This window comes from Crocuta crocuta, unplaced genomic scaffold (assembly GCF_008692635.1).
Source record: "Crocuta crocuta isolate KB4526 unplaced genomic scaffold, BGI_CrCroc_1.0 scaffold184, whole genome shotgun sequence".
Lineage (NCBI taxonomy): Eukaryota > Metazoa > Chordata > Mammalia > Carnivora > Hyaenidae > Crocuta > Crocuta crocuta.
In genome coordinates this window covers 3399415-3414273 of record NW_027530006.1, presented here as the reverse complement: position 1 = coordinate 3414273, position 14859 = coordinate 3399415, and positions in this window count along the sequence as shown.

Genomic DNA, 14859 nt, shown 5'->3' with positions numbered 1-14859 from the left:
TTTCAAGACAGAACATAAAGCCAGCCCTGAGAGAGAGGTTTGCAAGGCCTGGGAGGTGGGCGTGAATTAGGAGGTTTGAGCAGAAGGGACTTTATAAAGGATTTTTCATCTCTTTAGGTAAAATTTCAGAGAAGCAGGAAGCATTCCTACATGCCAGGTGGAGTGAACTCTAAGAGTGTAGCCCCTAACCTTCTTGAGGAACAGAACATCTTGTGAGGCTAAAGCATACAGACCAAGGGAGAGAGGTGTATAAGATGGATCCTGAGAGAGTCGCGGGGAATAGTTCATTCAGGATATTTCAGGTCATGGCAAAGAATTAGAATATGATGAGTAAGACCTAACAAAAGCTTTAAGAATTGAAAATTGGTCCATATGATTGTGAGCCTAAATAATATGCATTAATTCCGTCTTAAAATTTACAATGTTTCTTCTTTATCTCTTCAACACTCTTTCTTCTGCACTGCCCTGTAGTAAGGACAATTAAAAAACAAACAAACAAATAAACAATAACAACAACAAAATGACTATTTCCATTCTCCCTCTTTCCCTCCTTCCCTTTACTCCCTTCTGAAGTCCAGTCTATATAATATTATGCCAAAATCATAAGTAGTATAGGATTTTCATATATATGATACATATAACATATATAACATGTATATAATATGTATACGTTATAAATACACATATATACATGTAACATGTATATATAAATATACTATTTATGTGCATGCATATAATATATAAATATATTACATTTGATATAATCTTGAATTTAGTAAAAATGAGGGAAAGCAACTAGTAATATTTCACTTGGAAAATTTATGTTTTTTCTTCTCCATCTAAATAAAAACTTTATTGATTTAAGGGCCACCTGGGTGGTTCAGTTAGTTGAGTTCTTGATCTCAACTCAGGTTTTAACCTCAGGGTCAGGAGTTCAAGCACCACACTGGGCACCCCTTTTGGCACCACACTGGGCACGAATCCTACTTAAAACAACAACAACACTGATTTAAATTAAACTATACTATCATAACTGCTTTTAGGTTTTATACACCTTCATTAGGCATAAATATAGATAAAATGAGATGCTAAATTAATTCTATCCATTTAGTGAAAATGATTTAGAATTAATTTATTCATTCACTATTCCTTTATTTATTCATTCACTCAATATCTATTTATTAAGCTCCCTCAGTGGACCAGATACTTGCCAGATTCTGTGGTTCCTGAAGACAAAACATTACTTAACATAACTGATAAGAAAACTCAAATAGCATTTTAAAATGAGAGATCCTTGTTACCAAGACAAAAAAAAATGAGCTTAGACAATTATTAAAGTCCAGATTGATTGCAGAATGGGTCATTTTGATGTCCCATGATAATGTGGGTAATAAAGGATTTCTGTTTTTGTTTCAAATTCATTGTTTTTGAAAGCATATAAGAATGGGCAACATATCCATATAGTTCACTGAAAATTACAATTTTAAATATATTAATGCTTTAAAAATCTTTTACCTAGCACTAGATGAAAACAAAATGTCACTTGTACTTATGAGTTTTTTTGTCACAGATAAATGTGATGAAGTCAGTAACTCACTTGTGTCCTTCCTATGGATTCGGGGTTTCTTCTCATTAGTGGAAAATGAAAATCTAAAAGTGTCATCACTAGCTGTTGTTTTTGCTTTACTTTTAGCTGACATGGTTATTGGTACCTCTCAATAGCAGCACTATTTTCTCTCTTTGCATGTTCCTCCCCAGCTTAGCTGAAGGTGGTAGCAGCTTTTTGTATTGCTTGATGCTGACTGATGAAGTATCATGGTACCAGATTCTGAAAATCCAAACTCAATGATAACATTTGAAGACTGAATATGTTTTTGGTGCTACTCCTTTTAAGACTCATTTATAACTAGCAATATTATTTATATAATAGCAGTCCTTCTTTATGCTTACATAATTGGTAGTAGTCCTTCTTTATGTTTATACAATTGACAAATTTTGGAATAAACTCTTTTGTTAAATACTTAACCCTACAAATGCAATCCAAAGATATGTATATATTCAAATGTGGTCTATGCTCTTCTACCATTAGGTGTCCAGGGACATTATAATGCTAGAATCCATTTATCATTTGTTTCCAAAAATATCAGAAATTTTGATGTAAGATGAAAAAATACTAATGAAAGATTTGTGATATTTAATGTATTTTGAAATGGTAGGTATTTAGAACATTAGAATAAATGGTCATTTAATGTAAGTAATTCAGCATGAATTACTTCTGTCTGCCCTTATTAGCACATGTAATAGTATCTAGGCAAAGTGTACAGTTTAGATAAAACACACAAACCTAAGGAAATTTGGAGATAAGGACTTATTCTCCTGGCAATATATTATTAATATAAATATTTCTTTCTGTATACGTAAATTTTATGGAAATTGGTGCATGGAGTAAAAGAAAATATGACTGTTGCTCTTGCTAGAAGGCTTATGCCAGGTACGACATCCTATATACATCTTTGAGGAGGCAGTGTGTAGTAGAACCCCACACAAAGTGCTCAGTAGTGGTCTAGTATATACTCACAGCTTCCTAACATCATGATCTTAGTAAATCACCCAAATACTCTAAGGTTCAGTTTCTTTGCCTATAAAATAAAGATGAATAAAAAATACTTGCTGTGCTACGACTTATCAAAATGACACACCCATCTCTGTGGTCTCCTCTTGTGAATACATGTTTTATTAGTGAAGAAGCTGTACAATGACATATGTTTAGTGTTAAATGGTTATAGCTTGAAAAGCCACACCACTATTATTTAAGGACTTCCCTCTTTGTCCAATTAATTTCCTTCTCACATCTTTGTTATAGAGTCTTAACTAGAAAAATGCAAATGATTTTATATTTACATGCAAATCTGAAAACTTTGAATATAGATCACACTTCAGTGCTAGAAGGCTAACCAGGTGTTTTGTTGTTGTCATTTTTTTTTTAATGCAGATTTGTCAGGACTAATTTAAGGGCTAGATTACAAATTACATATGGGTAGCAGCTGTGTCTTACTGATTTCTCTATCTCCTGCACCAAGCATGAGGTTGGGGAGATAGAAGGTGCCCTGTATGTGTTTGGCCCCAAGTAGGAACTGTAAACAGCTCTAAGGATAGAGTATATCCATGATATTTTGTATAAAGTCAATGCCAATTGTAGGCATCTTTAAGAATGGAGATGCATCTTCTTACTCTCCATGATACTGTCTACAAGCACTCTACAGGGATAAGGGGCCAGAAAGGAGAAGAGTTCATATAGTAGTAAACATTATTGCCTGAGTAAATCAGAGATTTGGAAACAGATTCACAGTTTCATTGACTAATAAAAGCATCTTTTACTTGGAACCTACTTTCCCCTTTTCTATTTTAATACCCAATTTTCACATGAAGTGAGAAAGTCTATTTTAAAATCATTTCAAAATTTCCTAACACAGTCTGGAAGCTATTTTGGAGATACGGCATTCCCAGAAGAATAAAGTAGATTGAGTAAATGCTAAATAAGTGTATTTAAAAAATAGATTAAAGGCACTCAGGTGTCACCACCATTTTGAAATGATCATCAGTTAGAATTATAACTTACTTGTTTTACAACTCAGGTTAATAAATGCGTAAAATATGAATCACTAATAAGATGCTTTTTTGGTATCACTTAAAAGAGAGTTGATGGTACATGGAAATGCAAAGTCTGCTAACTAGCATGTATTTTCTTAGGACTTTTAATGGCAAATACACTGAAAGAATTTAGATGCCATTTACCAAGTTCAAAGAAATGGTTATTCTTCAATGGTCTCCCAGGCCTCTTAAAGAATAAGGTCAGCTTCCTGGAAACACCATATAAAAGACCTAAGCTAGGAAATCGATCCCAGGAGACTTGAGATTTTCTGAACTCTGTATGTTTTTGGCAGTGGTTCTTCACTCTTATTGCACATCAGAGTTATTTGGGAAGCTTTACAAAAGTATCAACATCTGTGTGCATTTAGAACAATCAAATCAAAATCTTTCAGGGTAGAGACTGGGTATCAGTATTTTTAAAGTTTCTTGGGTTAATGTGTAGCCAGTGTTGAGAATCACTGATTCAGCTAGAACAAAGATGGCAAGTTCATGGCACCTGGGTTATAATTTTCCTTATCCTCTGATAGAAGATGTTATCAATATACCCAACCACATATTCCAACAGAAATCAGGTTCAGGCTCAGAACACTGTTAATAGTTTTCTCCAGATAACCATTATGAAGAAAACAGCATATGCTTTCTGTTAAAAATCTATTTGCTGTCTCTAGAAAGATTTGTGCTAATTACTGGAAGCACAGGAGATATTCAATAAATATTTGGGGATTGATCAGATTGACCTAAATATCTCACTAGTAGACACCCTTTAAAAATAGGTCAGTTTGTTATTGACCTAGCTTGGACTGGTATTTTCGAGCACAAGGGAAGGCATACCTCTTGTGCTTCAAAAATTCACAGGCCCAGTCCCAGAGTAATTCAGGATGCCGAAATTTACTCTAAATTAATCTCTGATGTGTAGCATAGTCAGTTGAGTGTCCAATTCTTGATTTTGACTCAGATCATGATCTCATGGTTTGTGGGATTGAGTCCTACATCGGGCTCTGTGCTGACAGTGTGGAGCCTGCTTAGGATTTTCTGTCTCCCTCTTCCTCTCTGCCTCTCCCAAATAAATTTTGGAAAAAAAATTTTAAATTAAAAACTTAAAAAAATAAATTAATCCCTGATCCAAACTGGAGTCCTTTGCTGTATTTCTAATTGGTACAGTGAAAACCTATAAAATAATTAAGCCTGCATTGTTATTAACCAGGTAACTTTTACATATAATGGTAATGTGCAAAAAGGTATATTTCGCCAAAAGAAAAATACCTTGGATTAAATAGAGACATTTCTTCCATGTTGCATAGTGAATCTCTACACAAGGGTTACTAAGTTAACCAAGTACATGTTGGTGGACATTCAGGGCCCTGTTTCCAATGCCAAAGGATGTACATAGCTTTAAAGCATGCGCATTAAAGAAGCAATGTCCTCAGGTTTCAGCACTGAAGAGCCATCTTATGTTTAGAAAACTTGGCCCATAATTTTACAAAGTTATACTGTTTCCCATTCTCAAAGTAATAAATAGAACGCCTAATTACCTCTCCTATGGAATTGCATTCTGCATTTCCTTAATAATTTCTATCTCAGCTAGAGATCTCCTAAATTAATTAAAAATACAGAGTTAGTTTGCAAATATCTCACTAACTCTTAAATAATGACTTAACCAGTGTCTCTTGATTGGCAGCCTTTATCACACAATGCTGTCCAAATTCTCTTACCTTTCCTTTTCTGTTAAAATTGGCTTTGGGGAAACCCACAAGTCTCTGATACAGAAAAACTGTTTAGCTCTAGCAAGGAATTTAATCTGTTTTATAGGTCCAACAGCATTCTTGAGATGCTCTGGCAAAAATCCAGTCTCTGGATCCACCTGTTTCTTTGAGACACAGCACATCTATATAACATCTCGTAATACACGTTAAAATGACAGATCCAAAGGAAGCAATACTATCACCCGTTTAAATACTCTATGAAGTTAGTAGCCATTTAGGGGGACTTCAAATTCACTGTAGTACTCTTATTCTGAAATCACAAAAAGAGAATGACTTTAGTGCAGGTTATTCTTAGGCACTGTGTAGCATCTCTTACCTCCTATGCCTCGTTAGGCACTTCAGAGAAGGAAAGGAGTCCGGCCCTCACTTCTTTGATGGGAACTATGTAAACCCAAGTGAATCACCTACTGGTCTAGTTTCTGTCAGAACATCACCCGCTGGATTCAGACTAGTGTTCCACCTGCTCCTATTTAGAAAGAAATACTAGGGTAATCTGACATAGGGGACAAAGTACTTGATACCATTTGCCAGTGATAAGAATGTCATGGTGAAGTCATTCTCATGGAAAGAAGTTCTCTGTAGGTGGTTAGGAGAGGCATCCAATGATAGATCTCAAAATTTTGTTAAAGTTCTGAATGGCTTTGTTTCTAGTGTGCTTCAATTGCTCACAATCTGGAAATTTGTGGCAGAATCTCATCTAAAAATTATTATACAGATCCTGCTCTTTCCTTGTTTGTTTTCACTAAACCAGTGTTTCCAACTTCAGCCATGTACATACAATCACCACAGTTATCATCAGTTTTGCATACCACCAGTATTTTTCTTTAAGCTGATTCCTTTTTTTCATTATATGGACTTATTTTAAAAGGAAGTTGCAGCAACTGGTGCAGCCATTCTGGAAGAAACAAGTATGGAGTTTCCTCAAAAAGTTAAAAATAGAACTAACCTATGACTAGCAACTTGATGACTAGGAATTTACCCAAAGGATACAAAGATATTGATTTGAAAGGATACATGCATCCTGATGTTTATAGAGCATTGTTTACAATATCCAAATTATGGCAAAAGCCCAAATGTCCATCGAGTGATGAATGAATACAGAAGATGTGATACACACACACACACACACACACACTCTCACACTGGGATATTACTGATATTACTCAACCAACAAAAAGAATGAAGTCTTACCATTTGCAATGATGTGCATGGTGCTAGAGTGTATTATGCTAATATATGGAATTTAAGAAACAAACAGATGAACATGGGTTAAAAAGAGAGAGAGAGAGGCAAACCAGATAACAGACTCTTAATTATAGAGAACAACTGAGGGTTGCTAGAGTTTAGGTGGGCAGGAGGATGGGCTGTAGAATTGATGGCTATTAAGGACTGAACTTGTCCTGATAAGCACTAGGTGTTGTATGTAAGTGACAAATCACTAAATTCTACACCTGAAACTAATATTACATGGTATGTTAACTAACTAGAATTTAAATAAAAACTTGAAAAAAAAATAAAAGGAAGTGGCAGCAATACAATGGAATATTGTTACATATTTTTCTAATCTATAATTAAAATGAATTATTAAATTAAAACAATGTTTCACTACATCCTACATAAAATAATTGGTGAATCACTGGGGATGCCAAAAATAGTACTCTTTGAAAATTACTCAGATAAAGCAAATTACTCTTTTTATTTCTCCTCTATTTCTTTTTCTCTGATTGTTTTTATATATTAAAAAAACTACTTAGAGGAAGTCACTTTTTGTTTCTACAGGTAAAATAAAGCAGAATCGGGTAGGTACATGCCATGGCAATTTGATCAAACCAATGAGAAAACAAATATTTTGAACACTTAATATGTATTTGACATGACTGATCCTATTTTAATAGAACTCCTTATCTAGATTCTCAATAAAAACAACTTACATATTTGGATGAGAAACCTAAGTGGTATTTTTATCAGTGCTATTGTACTCCATATTTTTTCTGTCCTTTCTGACAGCAATATGTCCAGGTAGAAGGAAACCTGCACTTAACTTGGAAAAACAAGTAAGTATCAGCATTCTTTCCTGGTAAGTCTAAGTTATCACTTTTTTCTTCTCAGTATTCATTGCATGAAGGTGGACGTCATGCCCCAGATAAGACTAAAGAGGAGATGTGGCATTTGATGTATTGGCATCTTACACACAGACAAGCATTCTATTGTGGATTAAATTCTTTGAATTAAGGCAGCATCCCACCCTGAATACCCAATGGCATATCCTTAAATTGTTCCCTAAGTAATTGCTTTTGAGGACAGTCTGTCTCATTGAAGGAAAAAGTCCCACATGGACACTTTGTTCTTGAAGGCTAACACCCTGTAAATGATCAAAGTCCTGATATTTCAGAGTATTTAGAAAAGTCCTTTAATTCACCTCCCCCTTATTTGAATATTTGTGTGAGAAATGTAACTGATATTCCCATCAGTGTTATTTTCTTAATGTGTGTTCCACATTAAGAAAATATGAAATATAAAATTTAGAACTTATAAATTCCTATGCTGGAGTGATTATTTGCACGGCCAAGAAACTTAGTTCCTTAAGATCTAATCTGTAAACCTGTTTATAGCTAGTCTCTCCTAAACTTTATTTGTATAATTTGAATAATACAAAATTTATTATTGCATAAGTTCTGGGGAAGATATAAAGTGCATAATATATTATGGTCAGATTTTTTACTCTAGGATTTGCAGATTAATAAATTAAACAAATGATTTAAAAATATTTTCTACAAACATTGGGTGGCTTATCACTATTTTAATTTGTCTTTCTTTTTTGCTGTTGTTTGTTTTGTTTTCATTTTTTGTTTTACTATTTTATTTTTATTGAATTTTGATTGCCAGTTTATTTAAGTAACAAGTTACTTAAGTTCTCTGAGCCTAGATACAGGTATTGGAAGGTGTAGTCAGTCATTAACTTCCTGTATTTTGAGTGTAAATATACTAAACATTCAGGAAACAATGTGGTGGGTTTTTCTGAAATAATAATTTTGACTCTGATTTTCATGTTGGCTTCTTGGCTGTTTATGATCAACAGATTTTAGAGAGTCCATTTATAATAAAGATGACATTATATATTATCTGACTTCAATATTCAGAGACTTTATTTTTTACCTACATGTTCCTAGGTTTTTTTAATACTTCATTATTTAGTAATTTCTAATTTTCCTCTCTAATAGGACCGGATGATTATCTTGATCTCTCACAGAAGGTAGAGGCTCTCTCAAATGCACTTTTATATGTGGGGGATAAAGTGCATGGAGGGTAAGATGTGGTGATCATTAACTCAAATTCATTTCCTAAAGGGTTTTGGTAGCATGTTATAAAGTTCAAGGGATTTACCAAGGTCATGAAGGAGAATTTACTCCTCCTGTCTAAGACAAGCTAGACACAAGTGCCTGTCCCATGCAATACATCTGATCATTTGAGTATTGTTCTGTCTCTACTACTGGGCTGAGCAACTTGAAGACATTGATCAAGATCATGATGAAATTACAACCTGTGCTGGCCACCTATCCAACTACCATTTTGCTTTGTTCTTGTTAAGCATTAGCAACCAGGAAGCACTTGGAAAAAATACAAGGTATGGGTCTCTGTTCCTATATTGGTGACACATGTAAAATTAGTCTGCTATAACTTGGTTATGTCTCTCCATGAAAACAAAATAACTGTTATTCTTATAACAGTCCTAAAATCCTCTATTGGAATGCTCAGGGTAAAATTGGATCATATACCACAACTGAATATATGACTTGGCATTGGTCAATTTAACCACATGACAAAGATAGATAGATAGATAGATAGATAGATAGATAGATAGATAGATAGATGATAGATAGATATAGATATAGAATAGATAAATATATATGGAATATAATATATATATAAATATATATTTATATATAAATATATATGAAAGATTATGAAGTATTTTTAACCTAAGATCAGTAATTGATTTTACCATTGACAGGTTTCTAAATATAGCCCTTAGATATCTGGTGAGCTATTGGTCTCAAACTTCTTGTGGATTCATATCATTAGCTTTGAACTCCCAGAACTATGTTGTCATAAGTGAAACCCTTCTCTCTGATGCAGAACCTGACTTATTACCACTAGAGAAATTGAAAGCATCTTATTACCATGACCATTTCCCACCATCTTATTGGAATCAAGTAGTTTTCCTCAGATATTATATATACTCTCATCACAGGTTGGTGAGGTGAAATTGTCTTCACCAAGATTATTTAGCATCAATATTTTGTTTTATCTATGGACCTTTCTTTATTGGTTGGTAAATTTTATGTTCATAGTTGTCTCTTTTAAATGTATATTTTTCTTGTACTAGTGTCGTAGTTTAAAAAATGAAATTTAACAGAGGAGAGATCTTTATGTTCTTATCTCCTAAATGTTATAAATGAGGAGCTGCAGATTACCCTAGTCTGGCAGTTCTAGGGTTTTCATCTCTAGCTCCAAACTGGAGCTACCTAAATAGTTTACTAATATTCTGATGTTCGGGGGCACCTGGGTGGCTCAGTCAGTTAAGCATCTGACTCTTGGTTTCGACTCAGGTCATGATCTTATGGTTTGTGAGTTTGAGCCCCACATTGGGCTCTATGCTGACAGCATGGAGTCTGCTTGGGATTCTCTCTCTCTCTCTCTCTCTCTCTCTCTCTCTCTCTGGCCCTTCCTCACTCTATCTCTGTTTCTCTCCACCTGCCTCCCCAAAATAAATTTAAAAAAAAGATTCTGATGTTTGGGCCTCATTTCCAGAGACTACCATTTAATGGCAATTCCCCAGGTAATTCTAACAGCATCAAAGTGAAGAGCCACTGGCCTTGATTAATTTTGTTAAAGGTGTAACCAAATCACTGAATACTGCCTTCTGTGCTTTGATGTTCATGAACTGCAATGAAATATTTGCCAGCACAAGTGTTACTCATATTTTTTGAGCAATTCATAACCTGATTGTTGCAATTTCTGTCAGAATGAAACTCTCCATCTGTAAAGAAAGTGCTTAGGAACAAAAACGTCAGCAACTGAAGGTTTCAGAAGTACAGCATTTGTTCTTAGCTGGGACAGATTCGATTAAGCCACATGATTCTCCAAGTCAGTCTGGGAGAACTTGAGTTTGCAGGAAGAGCCACCCCCCTTTGTTCCCACTTGTCTAAGGGCCCCCAAATATTTACTCCCTAGATCTTTCAACCTATAATCTGCAACTTACCTTTATCCAAGATAATGCAGGTAAATGCCTGCAGATTGGGAAAAAGGGGCATCATGAGCATTGATCTTCAGGCTATGATCACCACATTCTAACTTGAGGACCCTAAACAAGTTACTCAAGTTCTCTGAGCCTCAGTTTTCTAACATGCAAGCATGATATTACTTACTTTAGAAGGTTTTTGTGGGATTAAACGGACTGGCATACATTCACCTGCTTAAAACAGTCACAGGCACAAATCCCTGTTATTTTTAAGTAACAAATGATGGATAGCTAAAAGATTAAAGAACTATGATAATCTACTATAGTATAATCCATCTAATTTCACAGATGAAGTGAGACTGATCTGGACTTTGGAGAATGCAGGAAACATGACTGATAAACATCTAGGCTAAAGAAACTGCATGTGTAAAGGCATGTGATTTAGAACACAGAATAGAGCATGATAGGTGACTGAGTGCTTCTTCGTGAAGCAGTTAACAGTGATAATAATAGCTGTCAGGTTAAATGCTTATTCTGTGCTGGGCACTTGACAAGTGTCATCTCAGTTATTCCTGAAACAATGCTTCCATTTCAGAGAACAGCTGGTAAGGAAAGAGCTGTGATTTGCACTGAGATCTAATGGGTAAGAAAGCTCAAATTCTTTTTTTTTTTTAATTTTCCTTAATGTTTATTTATTTTTGAGAGGGAGACAGAGTATGAGGTGAGAAGGGAGGAGCAGAGAGAAAGACACACACAGAATGCGAAGCAGGTTCAAGGCTCCAAGCTGTCAGCACATAGCCCAGTGCGGAGCTCAAATTCAGGAACAGTGAGATCATGGCCTGAGCCAAAGTCAGATGCTTAACCAACTGAGTCACTCAGGCACCTCAAGAAAGCCTTAATTCTAATACTACTCTGTTATGATGCTTCTACTTTAGCCAGCAGAGGGCCCTGAGCAACTGAGGACCAAAGGGATGTGTCCAACAATGGTTATAGGGCATAGAAAAGGAATTCTGAAGATATCAGAATACATTAATCTTTATTTTTTTTTCAGAGCTGACTAAACAGGATTTCTCTTGCCTAGAATCCAGATATAGAATCCTAGTCCTTGATCTGTGTAAGATTTTATCAGTAACAAAGCACATGCACAGGGGCACCTGGGTGGCTCAGTCGATTAAACGTTCAATTTTGGCTCAGGTCATGATCTCAAGGTTTGCAGGTTTGAGCCCTTCATCAAGCTTCACACTGACAGCTAAAAGCCTGGAGTCTGTTTCATATTCTGTGTCTCCCTTTCTCTCTCGCTCTTTCTCTGCCCCTCCCTCGCTTGTGCGCTTCTCTCTCTCTTTCTCTCTCAAAAATAAATGAACTTTAAAAACAAAAAACATGCACATGAAAGATTCATTTTATTCTAATCATGCTGATGTTTTGAATCTAGTTCATGGAGTTGATGGAGTTAATAATGCACATGAGAAACAGAATCTATCAATCTAGCTAACTAGCTAGCTAGCTCCTATTGGTTATGTTAGTGTATTTGAGTACGGGGAAGCAAGAAGAAAGAAGGAAAGAGAGAGAGAAAGAGAGATTGAGAGAGAGAGATGGATAACATTTTACAGAATTAGTGTATATAATTGTGGGGGCTAACAAATTTGATATCCATAGTATAGACCAGCAGACTGGAAATTCAGATGAGTGTGCTGTAAGGGCGTCTGGGTGGCTCAGTAGGTTGAGCTTCTGACTCTTGATTTCAGCTCAGGTCATGATCCCAGATTCATGGGATCAAGCTCCGTGTCAGGTTCTATGCTGAACATGGAGCTTGCATGGGATTCTCTCTCTCTCTCTCTCTCTCTCTCTCTGCCTCTTCTGCCTCCCAACTTGATCTCTCTCTCAATGTCTCTCTCTCTGTCTCTCTCTCTTTCTCATAAATAAAAAATAAATAAACAAAATAAGAAAAAAAAGGTTGGTGTTGTAGTTTTGAGTCCAAATTCTGCAAGGCAGTAAGCTGAAAACTCAGTCAACATTTCTATGTTTTAATTATGACAATAATTCCTTCTTCAGGAAACCTCAGCCTTTGCTTTTAAGGCTTTCAGTTGATTGGATGAGTCCCCCCCACCCCCAAACACACATTATGGAAGATAATCTACTTTACTCAAAGCTTACTGACTTAATTATTCCAAAGGAGACATATAGATGGCCAAAAGACATATGAAAAGATACTCAACATCACTCATCATCAGGTAAATGCCAATCAAAACTACCATGAAATATGACTTCACACTGACTAGGATCAAAAAGACAAGAAATAGTGTTGGCAAGGAAGAGTAGAAAAGGGACCCCTCATGCACTGTTTATAGGAGTGTAACCTGCTGCAGCCACTATGGGAAATAGTGTACAGGTTTCTCAAAACATTAAAAATGGAAATACCAAACAACCTACTAATAGCACTTCTTGGTATGTATACAAAGAAAAAAAACATTAATTCAGAAAGACATATGCACTCTTATGTTTAATGAAATATTATTGACAATAGACAAGATATGGAAGACATCACACACACACACACGCACGTGCACATGGAATATTACTCAGCCATTAAAAATGAAATATTGCCATTTGCAACATCATGGATGGAACTTAAAGAAGTGAAGTAATGCAGACAAATATATCATTTCACTTATATCTGGAATTAAACAAACAAATAAACAAGTTAATAAAAACTAGAAACAGATGCAATGCATCTTGCAATGCAAACTTGCAACAGATGCAAAAATACAGAGAATAATCTGGAGGCTGCCAGAGGGGAGGGGAGAGGGGAGATGAGAGAAATAGATTAACAGATATAAAGAGGTACAAACTTTCATTTATAAAATAATTAAGTGATAGAGATGGTAAGTACAGAATAAGGAATAGAGCCAATAATATTGTAATAACTTTATATGGTAACAGATGGTAACTATACTTATAAGCATTTCACAATATATATTATTGTCAAATCACTATGTTGTACATCTAAAAATAATATAACGTTGTATGTCAACTGTGTCTCAATAAAACATTAAAAAAATATATGTTCTTCAAGACAGTGAGAAGACAAGCAACGAACCCAGGAGAAAGTATTTGCAAAAAGACCTATCTGATAATGGATTGTCATACAAACTACATAAAGAGCTCTTAAAACTCAACATTAAGAAAATGAACAACTTGATGTAAAAGTAGTCAGAAAAGCTGAACAGACACCTCACCAAGGAAGACATACAGATGGCAAATAAGTATATGAAAAGCTGTTCCACATAATATGTCATTAGGGAATTATACATTGAAACAACAATGAGATAGCACTATGTACCCACTAAAATGTCCAAAATTCAAAACACGGATAATACCAAATGCTGGCATGGATATGGAGCAACAGAAACTCTCATTCATTGCTGCTAAGAATGCAAAATCATAGTCATTTGGGAAAATCATTTGACAGTTTCTTACAAAACTAAACATACTTTTAACATATGACCAAGCAACCATGCAACTTGGTATTTACATAAATGAGCTGAAAAATTTATCTACACAAAAACCTGCACATGGATGTTTATAGCAACTTTATTCACATTTTCCAAAACCTGGAAACAATCATGATGTCCTTTAGTAAGTGAGTGGATAAATAAACTGTGGTACATTCATACAATGGAATATTATTCAATGCTAAAAAGTAATGAGCTATTAACTTCCTTAATGAAAAGAAATGAAGAAACTTTAAATGTATATTACAAAGTGAAGGAAGCCAATCTGAAACCACTACACCTTTATGATTATGATTACACCTTTATGGCATCATGGAAAAGGCAGTAACCATTAAACAGTAAAAAGATCCTTGAAGAAAGGTATTTGGAAAAGGAAGGAAGGAATAAGCAAAGCACAGAGGATTTATAGGGCAGTGAAACTATTCTGTATGGTACTATAATGGTAGATACATGCCACTATATATGTGTCAAAATCCATAGGATGTATAATACCATGAATGAACATTAAAATAAACTATGGTCGGGGCACCTGGGTGGCTCAGTTGGTTAAGCGTCTGACTTCGGCTGATGTCATGATCTCACCGTTCGTGGGTTCGAGCCCTGTGTTGGGCTCTGTGCTCACAGCTCAGAGCCTGGAGCCCGCTTCAGTTTATGGTCTCCCTCTCTCTGCCCCTCCCCTGCTCACACTCTG